Source organism: Antechinus flavipes, chromosome 3 (genome assembly GCF_016432865.1).
Source record: "Antechinus flavipes isolate AdamAnt ecotype Samford, QLD, Australia chromosome 3, AdamAnt_v2, whole genome shotgun sequence".
In the NCBI taxonomy this organism is placed as follows: domain Eukaryota; kingdom Metazoa; phylum Chordata; class Mammalia; order Dasyuromorphia; family Dasyuridae; genus Antechinus; species Antechinus flavipes.
This window is the reverse complement of record NC_067400.1, coordinates 122515238-122537049: the sequence shown is the minus strand read 5'-3', so window position 1 is coordinate 122537049 and position 21812 is coordinate 122515238. Positions and strand designations below refer to the sequence as shown.

At 34.1% G+C, this 21812-nt stretch overlaps 1 long non-coding RNA gene across 1 annotated transcript in view; it reads right to left on the bottom strand.

Moving 5' to 3' along the window:
- The window catches only part of LOC127553328 (uncharacterized), a 78270-nt gene extending 62010 nt beyond the window's left edge, over nt 1-16260 (bottom strand). The window contains exon 1 of the long non-coding RNA XR_007951725.1: nt 16162-16260. This is a non-coding gene — a long non-coding RNA (uncharacterized LOC127553328). The remainder of the gene's footprint in view (nt 1-16161) is intronic.
- Nucleotides 16261-21812: the final 5552 nt, after the last annotated feature.

The following is a 21812-nucleotide window of genomic DNA, read 5'->3' as shown; positions in this document are numbered from 1 at the left end:
GCACAGTGCATTGGAGTAAGAAAAAGTCATATTCCTGAGTTCAAATCTGGCCTCAGACACTAACTAGGCAAATCACTTAACCCTGTTTGTCTCAGTTTCCTCATCTGGAAAATGAGTTGGAGAAGGGAATGACAAGTCTCTCTAGGGCCAAATAAATCCCAAATGGGGTCACAAAATGTCAAACATGACTGAAAAATAGCTGAACAAAAACAAAAGTCCCATCAAAGTTTGAAGCAGCAGCAACAACTAATGTAAAGGAAAGTATAACAGGAGAAATGGTTACTATGCAAAGCCAGAGCCCCTTATTTTTCATTTTCATACAAGTATCTAGCATAGTATCTTCCATATTGTTGTTCAGTTGTTCAGTCATGTCTGACTCTTTATGACCTTATTTGGAATTCTCCTGACAAAGATACTGGAATGGTTTGTTATTTACTTTCTCAGCGGATTAGGCAAAGAGAAGTTAAGTTACTTGGCCAGGGTCCCACAGCTAGTAAGTTTCTGAGATCAAATTTGAATTCAAACCTTCCTAACTCCAGGGCAACTCTCTGCCCTCTGAGTCACCTAGCTACCTACATCTTTCATGTAGGAGAGGCTAATAAGTGCCCATTGAATTGATTAAATCCAATCGCTGCTTTACAATTCTGGGTTTTCTCTTTATTTATACTGAATTCAAAGTCGAGCATTTCAAACATACCTGGCTATAGTGATTCAACAATTATTTTCTCTTATAAGTACATCTACTCTGCAATATGAGACCATATGACAGAAGTCAATCTCCTAACTTCTATTGGAAAAGAAAACATCCAAGAACTAATGTACTTAAAGTATTCTAAGCTGTAAAAATACTATTGTACAACCAGCAGGCTCATTTCAGAAAGGCCTGGAGAAACTTACATGAACTGATGCTAAATGAAGTGAGTAGAACCAAAAGAACATTGTACACAGCTACAAGTTTATGTGTTGATCAACTCTGATAGACTTGGCTCTTTTCAACAATGAGGTGATTCAAGGCAATTCCTATAGACTTGGAATACATCCAGGTTCTATAGGGACTGAATATGAATCACAGCATAGTATTTTCACCTTTGTTGTTGTTATTGTTTGCGTTGCTTGTGTTTTCCTTTGTCATTTTTTCCACTTTTGATCAGATTGTGTGTGTGTGTGTGCAGCATGATAAATGTGGAAATTTGTTGTAAGAATGGCATATGTTTAACCTGGAAATACGTGAGTGGAAGGTAGGAGACAGATTAGGGCTGGATAATTAGACTTGAGAATCATTAGCACAAAGATTATAATTGAATCCCTGGAAGCTGATTAAATGGTGTAAAGGGAAAAAAGGGCCCAGGACAGAAACTCTGTGGGACATACACAATTAGCAGGCAGAGTTTGGGTGAAGATTCAGCAAAAGAGACTGAAAATAGTGGTAAAACAGGGAAAAGAACCAGGGTAGAGAAATATTATAAAAACCTAGAAAGAAAAGCATATCAAAGGAAAAAAAAAAGGTCATTGGCTGGAGAATCTAAGGATGAAGATTGAGAAAAGACCACTAAATTTGGCAATTAAGAGGTCATCTATGACTTTGGAGAGAGTAGTTCTGGTTAAATGATGGGATTAGAAGCCAGATTGCAGAAAGTAAAAAGAATGGAAGTAGAGGTACCAGTTGTAATTAGCCTTCTCAAAGAATTTAGCCACAAAAGAAAGGTAAGATATAAGATGATAGGTTTTTTTTTGTTTGAGGTTTGGTTTTTTTAGGGTGGAGGAAACATTGGGGTTATAGGCAGGGAGATATTGAGGATAAATGAGAGCAGTGATGGTTCTCTGTGGGAGAAGAAGGGATAGAGGAGTTTGCCTTGTCAAAGAGAAAGGCCACTTCTTCATGTAAGATAGGGGGAAAAGAGGAGATAATAGAATCTGAGTAATATGAGTAGAGAAGTTAGCACACTTGGCAAATAGTCTAATTTTTTTTTTTCAGTGCAATATGAGGCTAAGTTCTCAGCTGAAAGGATAGGAGCCAGGGAAGCTTGGGAGGTTTGAAAACAGATGAAAATGTCTAAAAAAGTCACTGTGGCAAGTGAAATAGTGAGTCAATTAGGGAAGTATAAATAGATTGTCTTGCCACAGTAAAGAGAAATTGAAATTAGGCAATATACATAATTCAGTCAGTGTAGATGTCTTGCTCAGCGCTAACTAGTGACTACATGTCTAAGGCAGGATTTGAACAGGTCTTCCTGTCTCCAAGTCTTGCAGTCTACCCACTGAGCCACCTGTTCTATTTCTTCCTTCCTTCCTTCCTTCCTTTCTTTCTTCTTTCCTTCCTTCTTTCCTCCCTTCCCTTCTTCCTTCCTTATTTCCTTCCTTCCTTTCCTTCTTTTTTTTCTTCTTCCCTCTTTCCTTCCTTCCATCACTCTTTCCCTTCTACTTTATTTCCTTTCTTCCTTCTTTCCTTCTTTTATTTTTTCTTTCTTCAGTCATTCATTTATAAATTACATTTTTATTTAGTTATGTGAATCCCAAATAGGCAAGTAAGTTACCCAAGGTCACAAACCAAAGATAGGTTTAAAGTCCAAGTTGCTTACCTCACATTTTCTTGGTTGCAGTTTTTATCAACATGAACTTAAATATAATGTTTAAGATAGAATTCAAAGTTACACTCAAATAGCAAATAAGCTAAATTTCATGCCAAGATAATGGACTGCCAGATTTTTGATGCAGTCACACTCTTTCTTCAATATTGATCAGGTATAGCAGGAAGGTCATGTGATTCCAGGACTCAGTTCATCTGTATTGATAGTGCTTACTCATAAAGATACTGACACGTTGAACTCAACTGATGAAGAATTTTTAAGTGACCCCTATTTACTGTCATTAAAATTTTCATCAGTTAGAATGCAACTTATCAGGAAAATAATTTTTTGTCACAAATTACTTTCTGGGGACATTGCAGTTTCAAATCCATTCTCAGATAAGAATTAAGATAGTCCCAACAAGATAAAAACTACTACCAGAAGACATGTTGGTACATATAATTGTACTAAAGAAACTAGAAGCTTTACTGTCTAATACAACTGCAGATGTTTTATAATTAGTTTGTAAATATGATTTCTTTTAAAAATATTGTTCTTTTAAAAATTTATTTTGCTTATTAGCTATCACTTGGTGTTTTGGACACATCACCCAATTTACCATTTGTGCACAAGTCTGTACAATGACTAAAATTGAGACTTGAAAGACCAGTGGTTTCTCTGCTAGTAAAATGGCAAGATGGTAAAATGTTGAATTACTGATCTTTAACCTATGCCTCTAGAATCCATTTTCAGAGCAATGCATACATGACTTCCAGCTGGGTTAAGAATACTCCCTATGGAGCTGTAGCTTAATGCACTGAGCAAAATGCATTTCAGCAGGCCAAGCAGATAAACACAGCCGATCCAGATGCTAACCAGTCATTTCAAGGACCTTACCATAGAAGTCAAAAAAAAAAAAAAAAAAAAAAAGGCTTTTACTTTCAGTTTTCCTTAGGTCACTCACATTATTTCCCTATTAACTTGCAAAGATATCTGTCTCATGAAAAAAAAGACAGCATAAACATTGTTAAAGAGCATTGTGTTGCAAATATAAAATTATAGAATTCATTGCCCTAAATATGTATTTCTCTGCCTCTCACAGAATAAGGATCACCTGATGAGACCAGAGATTGAGCTTATAATATGCACAAACAACACCCTATGAATCAAATATTTGGACATATGCAAATATGGTGCATGACTCATGCAAAGAGCAACCTACCACCCTTCAGTTCCCTGTTATTATTAAAGATGCTGGTTTTTAGAGTCCTCTTTGGCCAGAATGTATTTGAAATGCTGTTAATTCCCTTCTTCAGTGGCAGAGTTCAAGCAATTTAATTCCTAACTTTATATAGACAATTCACTGAAACAAATTATTAACTAGCATCAAATATAAAAATTGAGTATAAGAGGAATATTTGCATATTTATTCATTGCTCAAAGATCTATTTTGCAAGCTAAACCTAGACATGTTTCAGATTATTTTTATCTCTCAATTTTCAGAAAAGGCATAAAAGTTTAATTAATGCAACATAAGCACTTTTTGTAATTCATTTTTTGCATCTCACAATTACTCATACCTTTTAACTAATCACTACATTTTTTTGCAGTAAGACTGTGTGCATTTCTAAACAATAGACACCAATAATAAATTTGCATTTATGTGAGTACTTAAAAGATTTATGAATCATTTTACTTATATCATACAACCAAATTCTCACAATCATCCTGTAAGATTCATAAAGGAAGCATTATCCCCAATCTACAAATGAGGAAACTGAAGCTCAATTATGCTTAATAATACAGTGAAACTCTATATGTGATTAAGGTTCTGGAATAAATTTATAATTCTCATTAGCAAAAGCTATATAAAAATAATTTTTAAATTTTCTAAGTATTTAAATTTGAACACTTTGTGTATCTAGTGATACAGAATTAAATACAATTAGAAAACTAAAACTAGTGTAAAATACATTTAATTTTTTAACATGACTAATATAGATCAATGACTAATATAGAATAAATGAAATGAAGTGCATTCTTAAATATACAAAGTCTGATATTTTGTCTTTTGGCAATGGGATTCCTTAATTATGATTTTCAGTAGAATGAAAATTACATTGTAATGACAAAGAAATCAATTTAATTCCATAGCTAAGATACAATCCAAAATGAAGCAAAGCAGTAGACCTCATCTACTTGAGTTTGAGAGAGAAAATAGCCTTCCTGAATAATTATGGCAGAAAAGTGGAGATGTGCTGTGTAAATTTGGCCTTGGAAACTGAATGAACCAATCTGAACATCTTTTTTCCCAAAGTTTTACTCTGTTAATACAAGTTAGAAATAATTTTATATTGTATTCCTAAGATAAAATGACCAGACTTTTTATATTAAAATATAGTTATTAATGGGGAAAAAAAACAAGTTTGTGGACCTCAGGTATAGTTTTGTTGCTTTTAGTATAACTGTGAAAAAATGAGTAAAACTTAACATGATGATAGCCAAATATTTCTTTTTTAAATTTTCAATAGTATTTTATTTTTCCAAATACATACAAAGGTAGTTTCCAACATTTATTTTTGTTAAACTTTGTGTTCCAAATTTTTCTCTTTCCCTCCCTTACTTCCCTCTCCCCAAGACAGCAAGTAATCTGATACAGATTTGAAAATAACTAGTCTTAATGAAAAAGATTTTAATTATTTTTTTTCCTGAGGCAATTAGGGTTAAGTGACCTGCCCAGGGTCACACAAATAGAAGTGCTTAGTGTCTGAGACCAGATTTGGACTCAGATCCTTCTGCTTTCAGAGCTGTTGCTCTATCTGCTGCACCAACTAGCTGCCCCTTAATTAGTTAAATTCTTAAAGCCAAATTAGTCATGGAACTTTAACACATGGAACTCTAGGCTATATCATCTAGTCATTTACTCTTTTTTTACAGATTAAACCTATATCCAGAGAGAGGAAATGTCTTGTCCATTGTAAAAGCTAACTAAAAATAATATCTGATTTTTAAAAATAGCTAACTAATAGGAAAACAGAAGCAAAAAACAGGTTTCCTCAAACCCAGTGCAATGCTTTTTCCACCTAGGCAGATTAATTCTATACTTACATGAAGATCATGAAAATATACTCTTCTCTATCTATTAGAATAAATGATTTAATAAACCAGAATTGACCCTGATTTGCCAATAAAACCAGAACATTAATGAGATATTCTCTTTTGGGCCATGTCTATATGCAGGCTCCTTATAATAAGAAAGAAGTGTCAATCATTCAGTTGCGTCCAACTCTTTGTGACTCCATGGAGCTTTCTTTGCAAAGATATTAGAGTAATTTGCCATTTCCTTTTCCAGCTTATCTTTCAGAGTAGAAAACTGAAGCAAACAGGGTGAGGTCACAGAGCTAGTAATATCTGAGGCTGGATTTGAATTCAGGTTTTTCTTGTCTACAGACCAGTAATCTATCCACTACAACACCTAGCTAACAAGAACACTAGTATCATATTCATAAGAAAAGATTCCTCTACTAGTTTTCACTGATTTTCATTTCATACTGATCATTAAACAATATATCTACATAGGAACTATTGTGGCAATCTACATTGTTTTATCCACATCTGAGTCCATTTTTAGTGTGGATAAAAATGGGTTTTCCTTCTATTTTGAAAGTAGGACACTTGTTTCCACTTAAGATAGTAGAAAATGTGTCATGGTCTTACAATGCTATTCGAAATATTTTGTGCTATTTTCATATTATGACAAGTTAAGAATGCATGCTACTGAGAGACAAGTAAAATTTTAGGTGGTCCAAGAACTATGATAGGCACAACTTGAATGAAAAGGATACTCAATTTCTATGTTGATATTGTATTCACAGATGCTTCTTTACTAGAAATGTTTTAGTATAGTTTAGTATTTGCGTTTTTCTAAATGATGGCTGACTAGATAGTGAACACAAACTGATGAATGTTTGTATGTAAAATTAGAAACAGAAAATTAGGTCTAGCCTTCTGTCTAGTGCTCTCAAGTCCAGTTAATTACATCAGCCTTTGCACAAATATTAACTCTCTTGGGAGAACCCCAGTGCCTGATCAATCTCTCCATTAGGAGACTTTCCTTGATATCCTATTGAGTGCCTGCTCTCATCTGCTGCTTCTTTCCTCCATCCCATTACTGCTAATTACATTCCCCGTGGGCCAAACATAACAATTGTGCTCCTTCTTAGTATTTACATCCTTCAAATATTTGCAGATAATAATTGGCACATCTTTATCTGTTTTTATATTTTCCTAAATCATTTTCACTGGAATTTTATTACTTGGGGTTTGTTCTGCTTTAAATATCTTAGTTTAGTTTCCTGATATTTTCATATCCTATGACACTTAAAATTTACTGCAATTTTTAATAAAGAACATTAGTAAAGTAAGTAAAGAATTTTTCAAAAGAATGTTAATTCCTTTACTCATGACTCCTGGATGTAATTTGGAGCTAAACAGTCTTAGGAGAGGATGTGGTCTGCCACAGGATGTTATAAGTCCAAATATGAAAAAGGGCTCTCTGCATATATATGTATATCTGATAGCCAATTTTTAGTAAAAAGATTCCCTAAATTGATACACAGTCACATAGAATCACAGATTCTAAAGCTAGAAGGGAACTCATTTAGTCAAACCCATACCTGAATGTGGATCCTCTTTACAATATGCCTGACAAGTCATCATCTAGCCTTTCTTTGAAGACCACAAAAGATATGGAATTTATAAACTCTAGAACAAGGAAGTTAGAGGCTATTTAGAGAAATGAAAGTCCTGAATAATTACTGTTCCAAAGGAAATGACTCAAGAAAATGTAGAATATGCTTGGAATCTCACACAAAGTTCACTCATGGACATTATAGCAATAAGATCAGTTCACACACCTTCTAAAATGCATGTTTAAAATCAAACTTGAACTCTGTTTAGACTGTGGTGTTTTGCATGAAGAACTATATCATTTCTTGATAAGCTTAAGCTATTTCATGAATTTATGCCTCATCTTTTGAAGTCAGCAAAATGTATTAAATGTTTATACCACTAACTATACTATGTGCTGATGATACAAAGAAAAAGAAGAACATGGGTCTGTTTCTTCAAGGAGCTCAGATTCTAATGGGAGAACCAACATACAAGCAATTATATGTAGTGTAAATGGAAGGTAATCTCAAAGGGAAGCATCTAGTGCTGAAACTGAAAACTGGAAAAGGTTTCTTGAAGAAAGCAGGATGATTTACAGTTACTCTTAAAGGAAGCAGGGAAAGTCAAGTGGTGAGAAGGAGGAAGGTGAACATTCAAGACATAGGGAACAGCTAATGAAAATGCATAGAGTAGAAACAACATATTGATTAGGATTGGAGAGTTACATGGAAGTGAGTAAAGCATAAGAACACTGGATAATAGGAATGGGCAAGTTTATGAAAAACTTTGAAAGTTAAACCGGGGGCTCATAACTGATCCTGGAAGTAACAAGAAACCACTGGTATATATTGAGTTGAGGGAGGCAGGTAGCATGTCAAGATCAAATTTGTGATTTAGAAAGATCTTTTTGGAAGCTTAGTAGATAATAGACTAAATCAAGGAAACACATGAAACAGGAAAACCAACCGAAAGTCTATTGCAATATTACAAGTATGATATAATGAGAGATTATGCTATGATGGTGACTGTGTGAATGGAGAGAAGGGGGAATATATGAGAGTTGTTAAGGTAGAAATGACAATTTTTGGTGCCAGATTGAGTATATAGAGTGATAATAAGTGAGAACTTGAGGACGATACTGATATTGTGACCTTGGATGACTAGGAATATGTTAGTGGAAATTCAACAACTTTAAGATATTACCTCACACCTGGCTAACATGAACAGAAAAAGAAAATAACAAATGCTGAAGGAGATGTGGAAAAATAGGCACTCTAAAGCACTGTGGATAGGGTTGCAAACTGCTCCAATTATTCTGGAGAACAATTTGGAACTAGACCCAAACAATGCATACCTATGGCCCATCAATACATTACTAGGTTTATAGGAGGTCAAAGTAAATGGATAATGTTTGTACTTATTTGTAACATGCCTCTTTTTTGTTGTCAAATAATTGGAGAGTGAGAAGGTACCCATTTGGGGAATAGCTGAACAAGCTATGGTCTATGATTGTGATGGAATACAATTATATTATAAGAAATGATCGACAGGATAGTTCCCCAAAGAGGATGAGAAGGGCAGCTATAGTCATGACCACATAGCTATAGGGAAGAATAACATACACTGATCACAACTATCAGCCCAGAGTCCTCATTGGTGTGATTCACATTTGAAAAAAATCAGTCACAATGATGTTATTGACTTTTAAACATACTTACTTAAGAGAATGCAAATATAGGATTAATCATTACTTTTAGAATTTATGGTCAAAGAAGAACTAGAGAACATTATGAAATGCAAAATGGTTGATTTTGATTATATTAAATTAAAAAGGTTTTCTACAAATAAAATCAATGCAGCCAAGATTAGAAGGGAAGCAGAAAACTAGGGGGAAAATTTAAATCCAAGTGTTCTGATAAAGGCCTCATTTCTAAAATATATAGAGAATTGGTATTTTTTAAATAAAATTTATAAAAATTTTTATAAAAATACAAGCCATTCTCCAATTGGTAGTCAAAGGATCTAACAGATAATTTTCAGAAGAAATTAAAGTCATTTCTAGTAATATGAAAAAAAATTCTTTATAGCATTGTTGATTAAAGAATTAAGACAACTCTGAGGTACCACTATAAACCTATCAGATAAGCCAAAATGACAGGAAAAGATAATGATAAATATTGGAGAGGATATGAGAACTAGGATACTAATACACTGTTCGTGGTTATGAACTGTTCCAACCATTATGGAGAACAATTTGGAACTATGCCCAAAGGGCTGTCAAACTGTGCATACCCTTTGATCCAGCAGTGTTCTTACTGAATCTGTATCCCAAAGAAATCATAAAAAAGGGAAAAGAATCCACAGATACAAAAAGGTTTATGGCAGTCCTGTTTGTAGTGGCAAGGAAATGGAAATTGAATGAATGCCTATCAGTTAGTGGCTGAATGTGTTATGGTATATAAATGTAGTGGGATATTATTGTTCTATAAGAAACAATCAGCAGGATGATTTCAGAAAGGCCTGGAAAGACTTAAATAAACTGATGCTGAGTAAAGTGAGCAGAATCAAGAGAACATTGTATGCAGCAACAACAAGATTATGTGATGATCAACTGTGATGGACTCGGCTCTTTTGAGCAATAAGATGATCCAGGACAATTCCAATACATTTGTGATACAGAGAGCCATCTGAATCCAGAAAGAGGACTTTGAAAATGTGGATCACATTGTGGATCATAACATGGTATCTTTACCATTTTTGTTGTTGCTTGCTTGTTTTTTTTTTTCTCTTTCTCATTTTTTTTCTTTTTGATCTGATTTTTCTTGTGCAGCATGATAAATGTGGAAATATGTTTAGATGATTGAACATGTTTAATCTATATTGGATTATTTGCTGTCTAGGGAAAGAGAGAGGGAGAAAATTTTGCAAAGATGAATGTTGAAAATTCTTTTTACATGTATTTTGAAAATAAAAGGCTATTATAAAAAATCATAACCTTTACCTAAATCAAGAGCAATAGTAATCATAATATTTATGGAATAGAAAGCAGGAGCAAAAAAGCCTCATAACATTTTAATAGGTGATAAGAGCAGAAATAATAATGTTTACTCAATAGAAGTCAAAAGAAGAAAAAATAAAAATAAATATAGATTTTACTTTCCTACTACTGTACTCAATATCCATGGAGAAGAGTGGGCATACACAGAAACCTAGGAAAGAGGTGCATAAGTAGGAAAAAATCATGAATTTGAGGCTACTCAAGACTTTGGATGAAAGGCTTTGAAGTCCTTGGACTCTTGAAAGAATAGTTTACACCATGCATCATCTTCTGGACAAAACTACTTCTCCATCTTCAGCTATCCTTCTGATTCTCACAGTTTTCCAACTGGATAAAGATGCTTTGCTGTAACTCTAGAGCTGCATAGTTCCCTGTGTGAGGATGATGAAAAAGTGTTATACTCTCTCAGTGACGAGTCTTTCCTTCTAAGAATTCCTAAATTTTTCAAATCTACTCTAGAAGTTTAAGGAGTTTTTCCCTCTCAAGTTGTAGATAAGTTCATGTGCATAATACTTCATAGCATTATTGATAAAAATAGAACAAAAGGAATAACTAGCAAAGAAAAGCAAAACATATTATCACTCCCAACACTCCTTTGCCATAAAACTGGAATAATAAGAACAAAAAACTAATCACGTATAATACTATTTCTAAAAACAAACCTAACTATAATAAAACTTATATACTTTTTCAATACTTCAAAATAGGATAAATTCTTTGGAAAGCAATGGAAATAAAAGACTATGTGCACTGCATATCTATATAACATCAATGTTCTGCTTTGAAGAGATAACTATTTCTTTTATGGGTGGTAGTCAGGCTAATCTTACTATGTGAAATGGGAAGTTGGATTTGATGGTCTCTTCAAGATCTAAATTTATTATCCTAAATTTTGTAATTCTATGATCTACTTTGGTAGAGGGAATTACCCCACCAGTAGTGCCCATAGTGGGGGGAAATGGGACTGGATGTAAAAAAGAAAAGAAAGGAAATTAAATTAGAAGAAAATAATAATTTCCAAGTAAATTCACATGTGTATTTGTATTTTAAAATGTTATATCCATTAGTAGAACAAATTCAAATTTATACACTTGAGGCAATAGAGCAATTTTAAATTTAGTTGATCTATGAATACTAATTAGAAAAGCTTAATTAAAGCACTGTGTATATTACAATATGATACAATACTCTAGCCAAACATTAAAACATCATTGAATTATTTTTCTTTATCTAAAAACAATAGCATCTTATTTTGCCAATATGTACACATATAGAAAATGCAGAAAGCTAACATATTGTTGAAATGTCCAACTTCATTTCTGATGTTTCAATACACAATGAGATACTATGTTTGAAGTAATAAGGATCCTCATAGGAAATGTAAAGCTAATTCTTCCCTTTGCCATCAGTACACTGAAAACAATAAACCATCCTGAGCAGAAAGGGGGAAAATTTCTCCTCACTACACTCTTGGATTCTCCCCACCAGCAGCCTCTGCAGCCTTTGGCAACTGTCCAGAGAAGTGGACTCAGCAGAAGGCATGGTAGCAGCCTGAAAAATTTAGGAAGCTATATTCTCTTCCCCAGCCAAGACTCTTTTCAGAGGTTTCCCTGGAGCATAAGCCCACAGGCAAACTTCATTATATCAGTGTGAAAGAGAAATATTCCCTACCCATGCATAAACAAGACAAAGGGCATACCTCCAGAGGTTTATACCAATGGCAGGGGTGGGGAGAGAGAGAGAGAGAGAGGGAAACTGCAAGACGAGTAGGTAGAGAACTGGATTACATATGTGGTTGGCAGAGTTTTGCTATTAATTTTAGACAATTATTAATTCCTAAGAGAAAAGCTACACCTTTTGTGCAGCATTTTTGCTGCATATACTATCATATGGTACAAAATAATAAATCTGTCACATAAACTTCTCTCCATTCTCATGAATTCCACCTCTGTCTTTTCCATCTCACTCTCCTGTATTTCACATTTTAACTTTTTGAAAAGTTCAGGGGCAGCTAGGTAATGCAGTGGATAGAGCACCAGCCCTGAAGTCAGGAAGACCTGAGTTCAAATCTGGCTTCAGACACTTAATACTTCATAGCTGTGTAACCCTGGGCAAGTCACTTAACCCCAATTGCCTCAGCAAAAAGAAAGAAAGAAAGAAGAAAATATGATATTCATACTCAGGCCAAGCATATGCCTGTATGAGATCAAACATAAAAAGGTACCACAAATGACAAAACTAATTATAGTTGTTCTTCTTGTGGTAGCAAAGGACCAGAAACAAAGTAAATGTCTATCTTGTGATTGCATAAATGAAATGGAATTTCACTGCTCTTTAGGAAATGATGAATATGAAGATTACAAAGAAGCATGAGAAAATTTATGAACTGATGCAAAACAAAATAAACAATTCCAGGAAAACAATATATACAGTTATTACAACCATAAAACTAGAAAGAACAAAAAAAAGGTATTGAACACATAGTTCAGTAAACTGGGATGTGAGTTGGCAACAACGATCAGTTGATCATTCACTTCTCCTCCAGCATTGTGACAAATATCTTCAGTAGCTTCTTGTTACTTCTAAGATAAAATACAAGCTTTTAAAAAGGTTTGTAATTTAAAACCCTTCTCAAACTGTTTTTTTTTTAGCTATCTCTCCATGAATACTTAACATTCTTCTCTTGGTTTTTTGGTGTCCCAAGCTTCTTCCAAAGGTACAGATTATGTGCCAATCTCCTATGGAAGCCTTTTCCTGATACCTTTAGTTGTTAAAACTTCTCTTCCCCATCCCTGATTTAGGTGTGCTTTATATTGATCTTCTCTATGGTTAATTACAGAATTGATTGGTTATTCGATGTTTGTTGAGTTCCACAGAAATATTGTAAGAGCCCCTGCTACTGAACCCAGGTAATCAATCTTTCTAGGTTTCAACTACAAGTGCCAAAACTCTGACCCTCTGATGCCAATAACACTTTCAATCAGATTATATTTCTAACATGTGCAGCAGCCACATCTAGGTATAATCATCTCAGCAGACAAGATAAACCAGGTTGAGGATAACCAATCCTGTTACAGAGTTGTTGGGGAGGAAGAGTTGGGGGATGTCTACCCCTAACATATAAAGACTTTCCCCAGTAGAATCGGCAGATGAGAACAAATTGTTCCAATGGCCATGAAGATGGCTAGGTAGGCATTGTGGAGTGCTTAGAGCTTGATCAGATATCAGAGAGATCAAGGTCATCCACCACATCCCAGCCCATCACCAATCATCCTGACTTTTGTATTGCCACTGGACTTAAATGACTTAGAAAGAAAGAATGAGGATGATGATGGTGCAACTCTGATTCACTTAAAAATCCAATTCTCACATTAAACAAGGCAGTACTTCATAATGCTATTAGTCCTCTTAAAAATGAAGGATGAATAACATCAGTATTCTTTCCCATTCTCTCAAATTATTATGTATACATTAATATGTTTAAATGTTGCATAGAATTTAAGTTCTTTTAGGATTTTTTTTAATGTTGTCTTTATGACCCTAGCATGTAGCAAAATTGCCTTATAAATAATAGGCAAGTAATAAGTACTTGTTTGATTAAATTGGAGTTAAAAACAATATACGACAGTCTGGTTTGAGGAAAATAATTCTAGAAGTAAAATATTTGTTTTAAATACTAAGAACAACAAAAAAGAGGACTATTTAAATTTGGGGGTGGGTCAAGAATAACATATTAAACTCTTACAATATCTCTATGCAACACAACAAACATTGAATAAACAGTCACCTTTGTAATAAATCAATGAAAAGTTCAACACAAAATAAAATCACACCAATTTCTAAAATAGAATTTCTTCTAGGAATATATGTGTATGTGTATGCATAATCTCAAATTATGTGAGCACCAAGTTATGTGTAATATCCATTATCAGTTGAGCCTACATATGAGTACAAAGGCTTGGACCCATTTGGATAGCTGGGACAGACTGATGTTATTTTAGCCACATTTCCCTTTGGCAATAGTATGACAAATAGCTCCAAATTCCTGAGTAGATAGTAACTGTTTATATTGAGGAAGCAAGATGATACATCCTTTGGATATTTGATACTATTTCAGCTGTGGACTTCTTAACCTTATCTAAAACTCTCTGTTTAAAGCACCAAAGGAAGCTATAGCCTGAAATCAGACTAAAGGTCTGAGTCCTGTGCAAAGTATTAAGTTCATTTTTTAAGTGACTATTTCAGATTTTTTTGAGGGGAAAGACAGAGAAGCAGTATAAGAGAAATTGAAATTGTTCAACTCCTTCTTGTTGTTCAATTGTGTCTGAATCTTTTCAACCTCATTTTGGATCTTCCTGGCAAAGACACTGGAGTTTTGCCATTTCCTTCTCTGGCTCATTTCATAAGGAAACTGAGACTTGCTCAGGGTTTCATAGCTAGTAAGTGTCTGAGGCCAGATTTGAATTCAAGTCTAATCTACCTGATTCCAGGTGTGGTGCTCTATCCGTCACCTAGCTGCTCTGTTCAAATCCTTATTTGCTTCTATTTAACTAGGAGGATGCTCTTCAGGTTCAAGGAGGCAGAATAAACATGGCTAAAAAAGGATTTAGTGCTAAAGTTAATTGAGGATTTCAAATGCAAAGTCAGTGGATCTGGGTTCAAATGTTACTTCTGTCACTACCTGTGTGATAGTTAAGATACTTAACTATGTCAGGCCTCAGTTTCCTCATCTGTAAAATGAGAAAACAGTATTGTGTCCCTTCTAGCTCTAAATCTGTGATCCTATAATCATAATAAAATATCTAGTCATTCTTTAGATCATAATACTAACATATAACATTAATATAGAACTTTAATGTTTCCAGAGTGCTTACATACATTATCTCACTTGATCCTTGCAATAACCCTATGAGGCAGATGCTATCATTATCTCCACTTTTCAAATGAGGAAACAGATGGATCAAAATTAAGTGATTTATCCAGGATCACATGGTTAGTAAGAAACTGACTTAGAATTCAAACTCAGGTCATCCTGACTCTAGGTTCAGAGTTCTTTTCCTTATGCCTTATTGTAAATGAATGCCTTCAATACAGAAATAAAGTGGCAGCATGGAATAACATTAGATCCAGAATTAAATCTTATCTTTTCCCCTTACTACCTAAAGCAAATCCCTATATATGCCTGAACCCCAGTTTTCTCCTCTGTAAAATGAAAGGATTGGATTACATAATCTCAAAGCTACTTTTCAGCTCCAGATCCTAGATCCTTGAAGAAAAAGGGAAGAGATTAACTAGAAATAGTAAAGTTCCTGTTTTCTTATTCTGTTAAATATTTTAAGCATTTACTATGTGCTAAGCACTAGAAATACGAAGGCAAAAAAATATGAATCCAGGCATCAAAGGGTGTGCATTCTACACAGGGAGGGATAAGGTAGGGATGCAACATCTATAAAGATAAATACAAAATACTTTGAGAAAGGAGAAGGAAGTGACGTTCTGCATGGAAATAGTATTTGAACTGAGTCTTGAAGAAAGCTAAGGATTCTGAGGCAGAGTTAAAGATGGAGGGCATTTCAAGCATAGAAAATAGTTTATGTGAAGGCACAAAGAGGAGATGAAATACTAAATTTAGGGGAACAGCTAATAGGCCAGTTTGACTAGAACATCATGTTCATGAAAGGGAACAATATGAATAAGTTTGAAAAGCTAGTCTCACAACAGATTCTCACTTGTAGTATTTGTCCTCTCCACTGCTGCTAGATCATCCCCCTTTTGTATATTATTTTACATATTTGACCTGCAATTCCCAGTTCCTTCTAAATAAAACCTAAATTTCAAAGATCTGTACAAATGTTTTCAACTTACCTTTCTAGTCTTGTCTTTTCCATTCACATATTCTATATCCAGATAATTATTCAGTAGCCCCTGAACAAGTATATGCTCTGACTCAGTACCACTCTTTTGGCTCCCAACTCCTGACTCCACCTGCTTGTTACCAGATACTGTCCTAGATTTAATCTACTAATATGCCTGCCCCTACTCAGTTCTCTCAGTAATGGCTTCTTATTCTTCACCTACCACCAGCAGTTACCTAGTGTAAAAGGCTTCTTCAAAAGAAAGCTATACTTTGAAATGTCTCTAGTAGTTCTTTCTTTTGAGACATTAAAATATTTTTAAAGATAATCATTAATCTTATTAATGAAAAGCTTATCATCTTTAATCTCATTGTACTCTTCCCTAGTGCAACAATATCTAGTGTTTTATTTTTATTTGGTTCTGAGTGTCATATTTTAAGAAGAACATAGATAAATTTGAGAGTATACAGGAGAGAGTTACCAGAATAGTGAATCATCAATATGCCATAGGAGAATCAGTTGAAAGAAATGGAATGTTTAATCTGGATAAAATTTAATGGGCACATGATTTATATTTATAATATTTAAAGTGCTATCAAATGGCAAAAAGATTAGGCTTGATCTATTGAGCCCCAGAGGGCAGAAGCAAGGGCAATTGTGGGGAGGGGAGTGGGACAATATGCAAAATGGCAAATTTAAACTTGATGTCTAAATGTCAGGAAAACTTCCTAATGATAGCAGTTATATAATGTGAATGTGCTGTCTTCAGAAAGTAAAGGCTGGATGAACACTTGAGTGTGTTTTAGAGGAAAGTCTCTCCATGTAAGAGTTAGATCAGGTGACTTTTGAAATTCCTTATAATTTTTAGAATTTGTGATTCTTATAAAGGCTGAACCACCACTTCACATCAATTCTTCATTCAATGAGTTACTCTGGGGACATAAATAAAAGACAAAAATAGTTCTCACTTTTAAGGAGCTTACAAAATGAATGCAAAATGAATCAAACACAATCCTTAAAAAACTAAAACATGACCCCGACTATTGTCAAACTTTATTTAGCTCTGAGAGCTTCTTTTAGTTGCTATTTATTTGCAAGACTGCTCTAAGCAAAGTGTAAGGAAGTGGTAAGACTTATTCAATAAGAATTTTTTATATAAAAAGAGCTTCTTACTAACTTGGCAATGTTTTAATCTAAATTAAAAGGTAATTTTGGTTGATTAGATGAGACCATATTGGCTACCTACCTTCCCTGAATAGAACACAGGTCTTCTTGCACTTTTCTATTTATTTTATGTCTATTTCAGATGACTAGGAAAATGAGATGTTAAAATTAGAATTTCAAGGTATCTTAGAGATCATGGTCTAATTCCTTCATTTTATAACTAAGGCCCAAAAGAGTTAAATGATTTATCAAAGTCTCATAGGTATTATTGTTGAAGTGTGAGAATTGAAGGTTGAGAGATCCCCTGACAGCAATAGGATCCCCTTTGGCCATAGCTTTGTGAAAGAATTCACAAATCCAAATTACAGGCTGGAGGTTTGTGGCAAGAATGGGTTTATTTACGTTTAAAAAAAAAAAAAGAGTATGCTAAGAAGACAGCTTTCTTAGTGGGCAAAATCCTGTTAGGAAAATTTTGCAAAGGTTTTAGCAAAGATGGGTTCCCTTGAGAAGAACCAACTTCTCTGTGGGCATTCCTGTTTAAGAATTGGCAGAGATGGATTGACAGGACTTCAGTTTTATCAGGTCTGTCCTGGCCCCAAACCAAAGATTAAAGGGGACACAGTTTACATCACTATGTGGCAAAGATAACATCCAAACCCATTCCCATGATGATAGATCCAACATTCATATGTGCAAACTAAATATGGAATAAAGACCTCAACCACACAAAAAAACCCAACAAACTAGAAAAAGTAAATATTAAAAAGGCTAGGGAAAGAGATACATTAATTTACTCAATAGAGTCATGAATTGATCAAATCATTAAAGAAAACAATTTGGAATTACACAATAAGTTATTAAACTGTTGATCCTCCTTGATTCAGGGTTCCCAAGACTGAGTAAATGTTAAGGACCACACCTAAGTGTGAAGGGATAGTACGATTCTTCAAAAGTCCCCACCACTGTGAATCAGGAGTTCTACATCAGCCTTTACTGATGCAGATGTTTCTTGTGAATTGGGAATGAAATGGAAGCATGAGGTAAGAGGAGAGAGGTCAAAGAATGCAACTGCCTCTCAGTCTCCTTGTATCATTATTATCCTCTCACATGAAGGGATCTATCCTGCTGGTCAGAAGTAGATCCCCAGCAGCCACTAGAAAATTGCTTCCATAACAAGTAAATACCTCAAGGAGATCAAAAATAGAAACTTCCTACATATACCAAAATAGCAGCAATTTTTGGTGCCAATAAATAATTGTAAACAATTTGGGGCCCATAGACTCTGAAACAGGTTAACTGTGGAACCTGTTATTGCCCAGTTTAAAAAATAAATAAATAAATAGAAGGAATTCAGAGGAGTATTGTTAGGATTCTTACGAGATGCTAAGTCACTGGAATTGATAGAAACAATAATTATCTAATTTAGCATGATTCAGTATGATTGATCTGATCCTAGAAGGAGATGTTATGGACCAGAACTTGAAATAAGGTACTAAGTGGAATTGAGGAGACAATGGTTAAATTTAGTATAGATTGATTTAAACCTAAAACAAATAATGATTTCCTAAGTGATATAATGATTGGTGTATACTCAGTGTGGGATATATAAGGAGGAGATCTCAAGGCTAGGAAGGACAAGCCCACTAAAGGACAAGCTCACTAGAGGACAAGCCCACTAGAGGAGAAGCCCACTAGAAGCTCTCAGAGCCTCAGCCAGGATTCAGTCGAGGAGATTCAAAAGCTAGAGAAGGCAGTTTACACTCTTGGAACCAAAACTACAGAAAGCCTCTAAGAAAAAGTAATGGAGCCCCAAGTAAAGAAGATAAGACCTTGAAAGAGACAATAAAGGATTTGGACTTTAACTCCTGGCTGCATTTGAGGTGATTATTACTCTGAACTGAAACTAAGGCTGCCTCCAGAGTCCCCCCCTCCCCCAAGAAACTTGCTCCCAGAGAAGATTACATTTTAGAGAACAATATTACAGAGCATGAAAAGATTTATATAAACTAATATAGAATGGAAAAAGTGTATCTAGGGGGTCAAGGTACACAAGGGATGGATGAAGGAAAGAGGAAGAAATAAACATTTATATGGCCCTTACTACAAATTTCATCCTTGCTTGTTTCTAACATTTACATTTAATATCATCTCAGCAAGCAACTGCTGCATAGAAGAGATGAAAGTCAACCCAGAACCTGACAAGGACATGTATACACATACCACTGACTGCCATTGAGGTACCCTGTCACCCCTTTGAAATGTTTGGCAATCACCCAGGTATCTGAATACAAGTTGAGCCTCCAAAAATGCTGTATAACAGAAAAACAGAGTAATCTTTTCTGTGATGCAAGGAATAAGGCTCTCTGGACCCTTAGTAAATGACCTTCCCTCAATAACCAGTAAATGACCATTCAGATGCAAATGACGATTTACAAGACAAGCAAGACAGTATCATGAAAGATGTTCTGTCTACATTTGCTCTTAGTTCATTTTTTGAATTTTTAAAAGTTTAATATCTTATTTTTTCTCAATTACATGTAAAAATAATTTTAACATTATTTTTGCATATTTTGAGCTCTAAATTCTCTTGCTTCCTCCCCCTTTCCCTCATTGAAAAGGCAAGAAATTTCACATAAATTATTTGTATGTAGATGCAAAACACATTTTAAATCATTCTGTGAAAGAAACACATACACACACACAAAAAAAAAAAGAAAGTAAAGAAAAAGTATTTTCAATCTGCATTTAGGTGCTACCAGTTCTTTTTTTAGAGATGGATAGAATTTTTCATGACTCCTACAGAATTGCCTTGGACCACTGCATTGCTGAAAAAGCTAAGTTATTTGCAATAGATCATCATACAATATTGCTGTGAGTGCATACAATGTCCTCCTGATTCTGCTCATTTTACTTTGCATCAGTTTATTTAAGTCTTTGCAGGTTTTCTGAGAGCATCTGTTGATGATTTCTTATAGCATAATAACATTTCATACCAATCGTATACAACAACTTGTTCAATTATTCCCCAATTGATGAACATCCCCTTAATTTCCAATTCTTCACTACCAAAAAAAGAGTTCCTATAAACATTTTTAACTATATATTTTTTTTATTTTTTATCTTTTTGAGATAATGACTTTAATTAGTGATATTACTAGGTCAAAGAGTATGAATGGTTTTGTGACCCTTTAGATACATTTTAAATTGCTCTCCAGAGTAATTGAATCATAATGGGAGTCATCAGCAATGAATTCATCTTTTCATTCTCTCACATTTCCTCCAACATTTTTCATTTTCTTTTGCTGTCATATTAGCCAATCTGATAGGTATGGGGTGATAGATCAAAATTATTTTAATTTGTATTTCTCTAATTTGTAATGATTTACAGTATTTTCTCATATGATTGTGGATAGCTTTGATTACTTTTTCTAAAAACTGACTGTTCATATCTTTTGATCATTTAGCTCTTCATTCATTTTGACAAAAGTCATTCCTTACTAGTCTTGGCAGTTCAAGGATCAGTTGATTTATGTAGATAGCAAAGTTTTCTTTGAATGCAATGACTTTGAGGACTTTTTCTTTTTTTTTTTTTTTAACTCTATGTATGTCTACATGCAAGAGGATTTTCATAGTTTTTATTTAAGATTCATCCTTGTAATGCTGCTTGCATACTGACATGTTGTAAGGTTTTTTTTTTTTTTTTAAGTTCCTAAGGATTTTTCCTAGTATCTCTCTATGTTTTCTCAGGAGAGACCTGAGTTTGAATCCAATGCATGACATCTAAGCAGCTGTATTAGTATAACCAAGCCTCTTAATTTCTCAGCCTTTGTTTCCTTATCTTTTTAAAATGACAATAATCACACTTATAGTACCTCCTACCCCAGATTTTTGTAAAGATCAAATAAATGAACTCATATAAGAGTTTTACAAGCCTTCAGACATTATATAATGTAAATCATCATCAATTTATTCATCTTTTTGAAGGAATTCTGGTAGAAATGGTCATGGAACAAGTTATCCTACTATTTATACTTACTATTCTATAGACCATTGGACAAATGGATAAAATAAATGCTTTTTGTAGTTCAATAAAAGCATTAGCGTGTAAATTCATCTGTAGCCTCAATGAAAACAACCCCCTAGTAGCAAATAGGACAATTAAGTCAATATGCACCTTATCTTATTCCCATATGATTTTTATTGTCTCTGCTAATTCTCTGTATTTTTGAAAGCTTCTATTCAACATAATTTGGAGATTATGCTTCTTCATTATCATTATCTTATCTGTAATAATAGATATCTTTCTTATCTTCTTTCACTAAAAAAGATATTTTACTGGAAGAATTCAAGATCATGAACAAATAAAAAGAAACATAAAATATCTCTATCATCCTGTCTCCTAATAGAGTTACTCCTAACATGCTTTCAATGAGTTTGCCAAAAGTGAGTTTGTATAACAATAGTTTCATTCAATTACAAATATCAATAATCTTACCT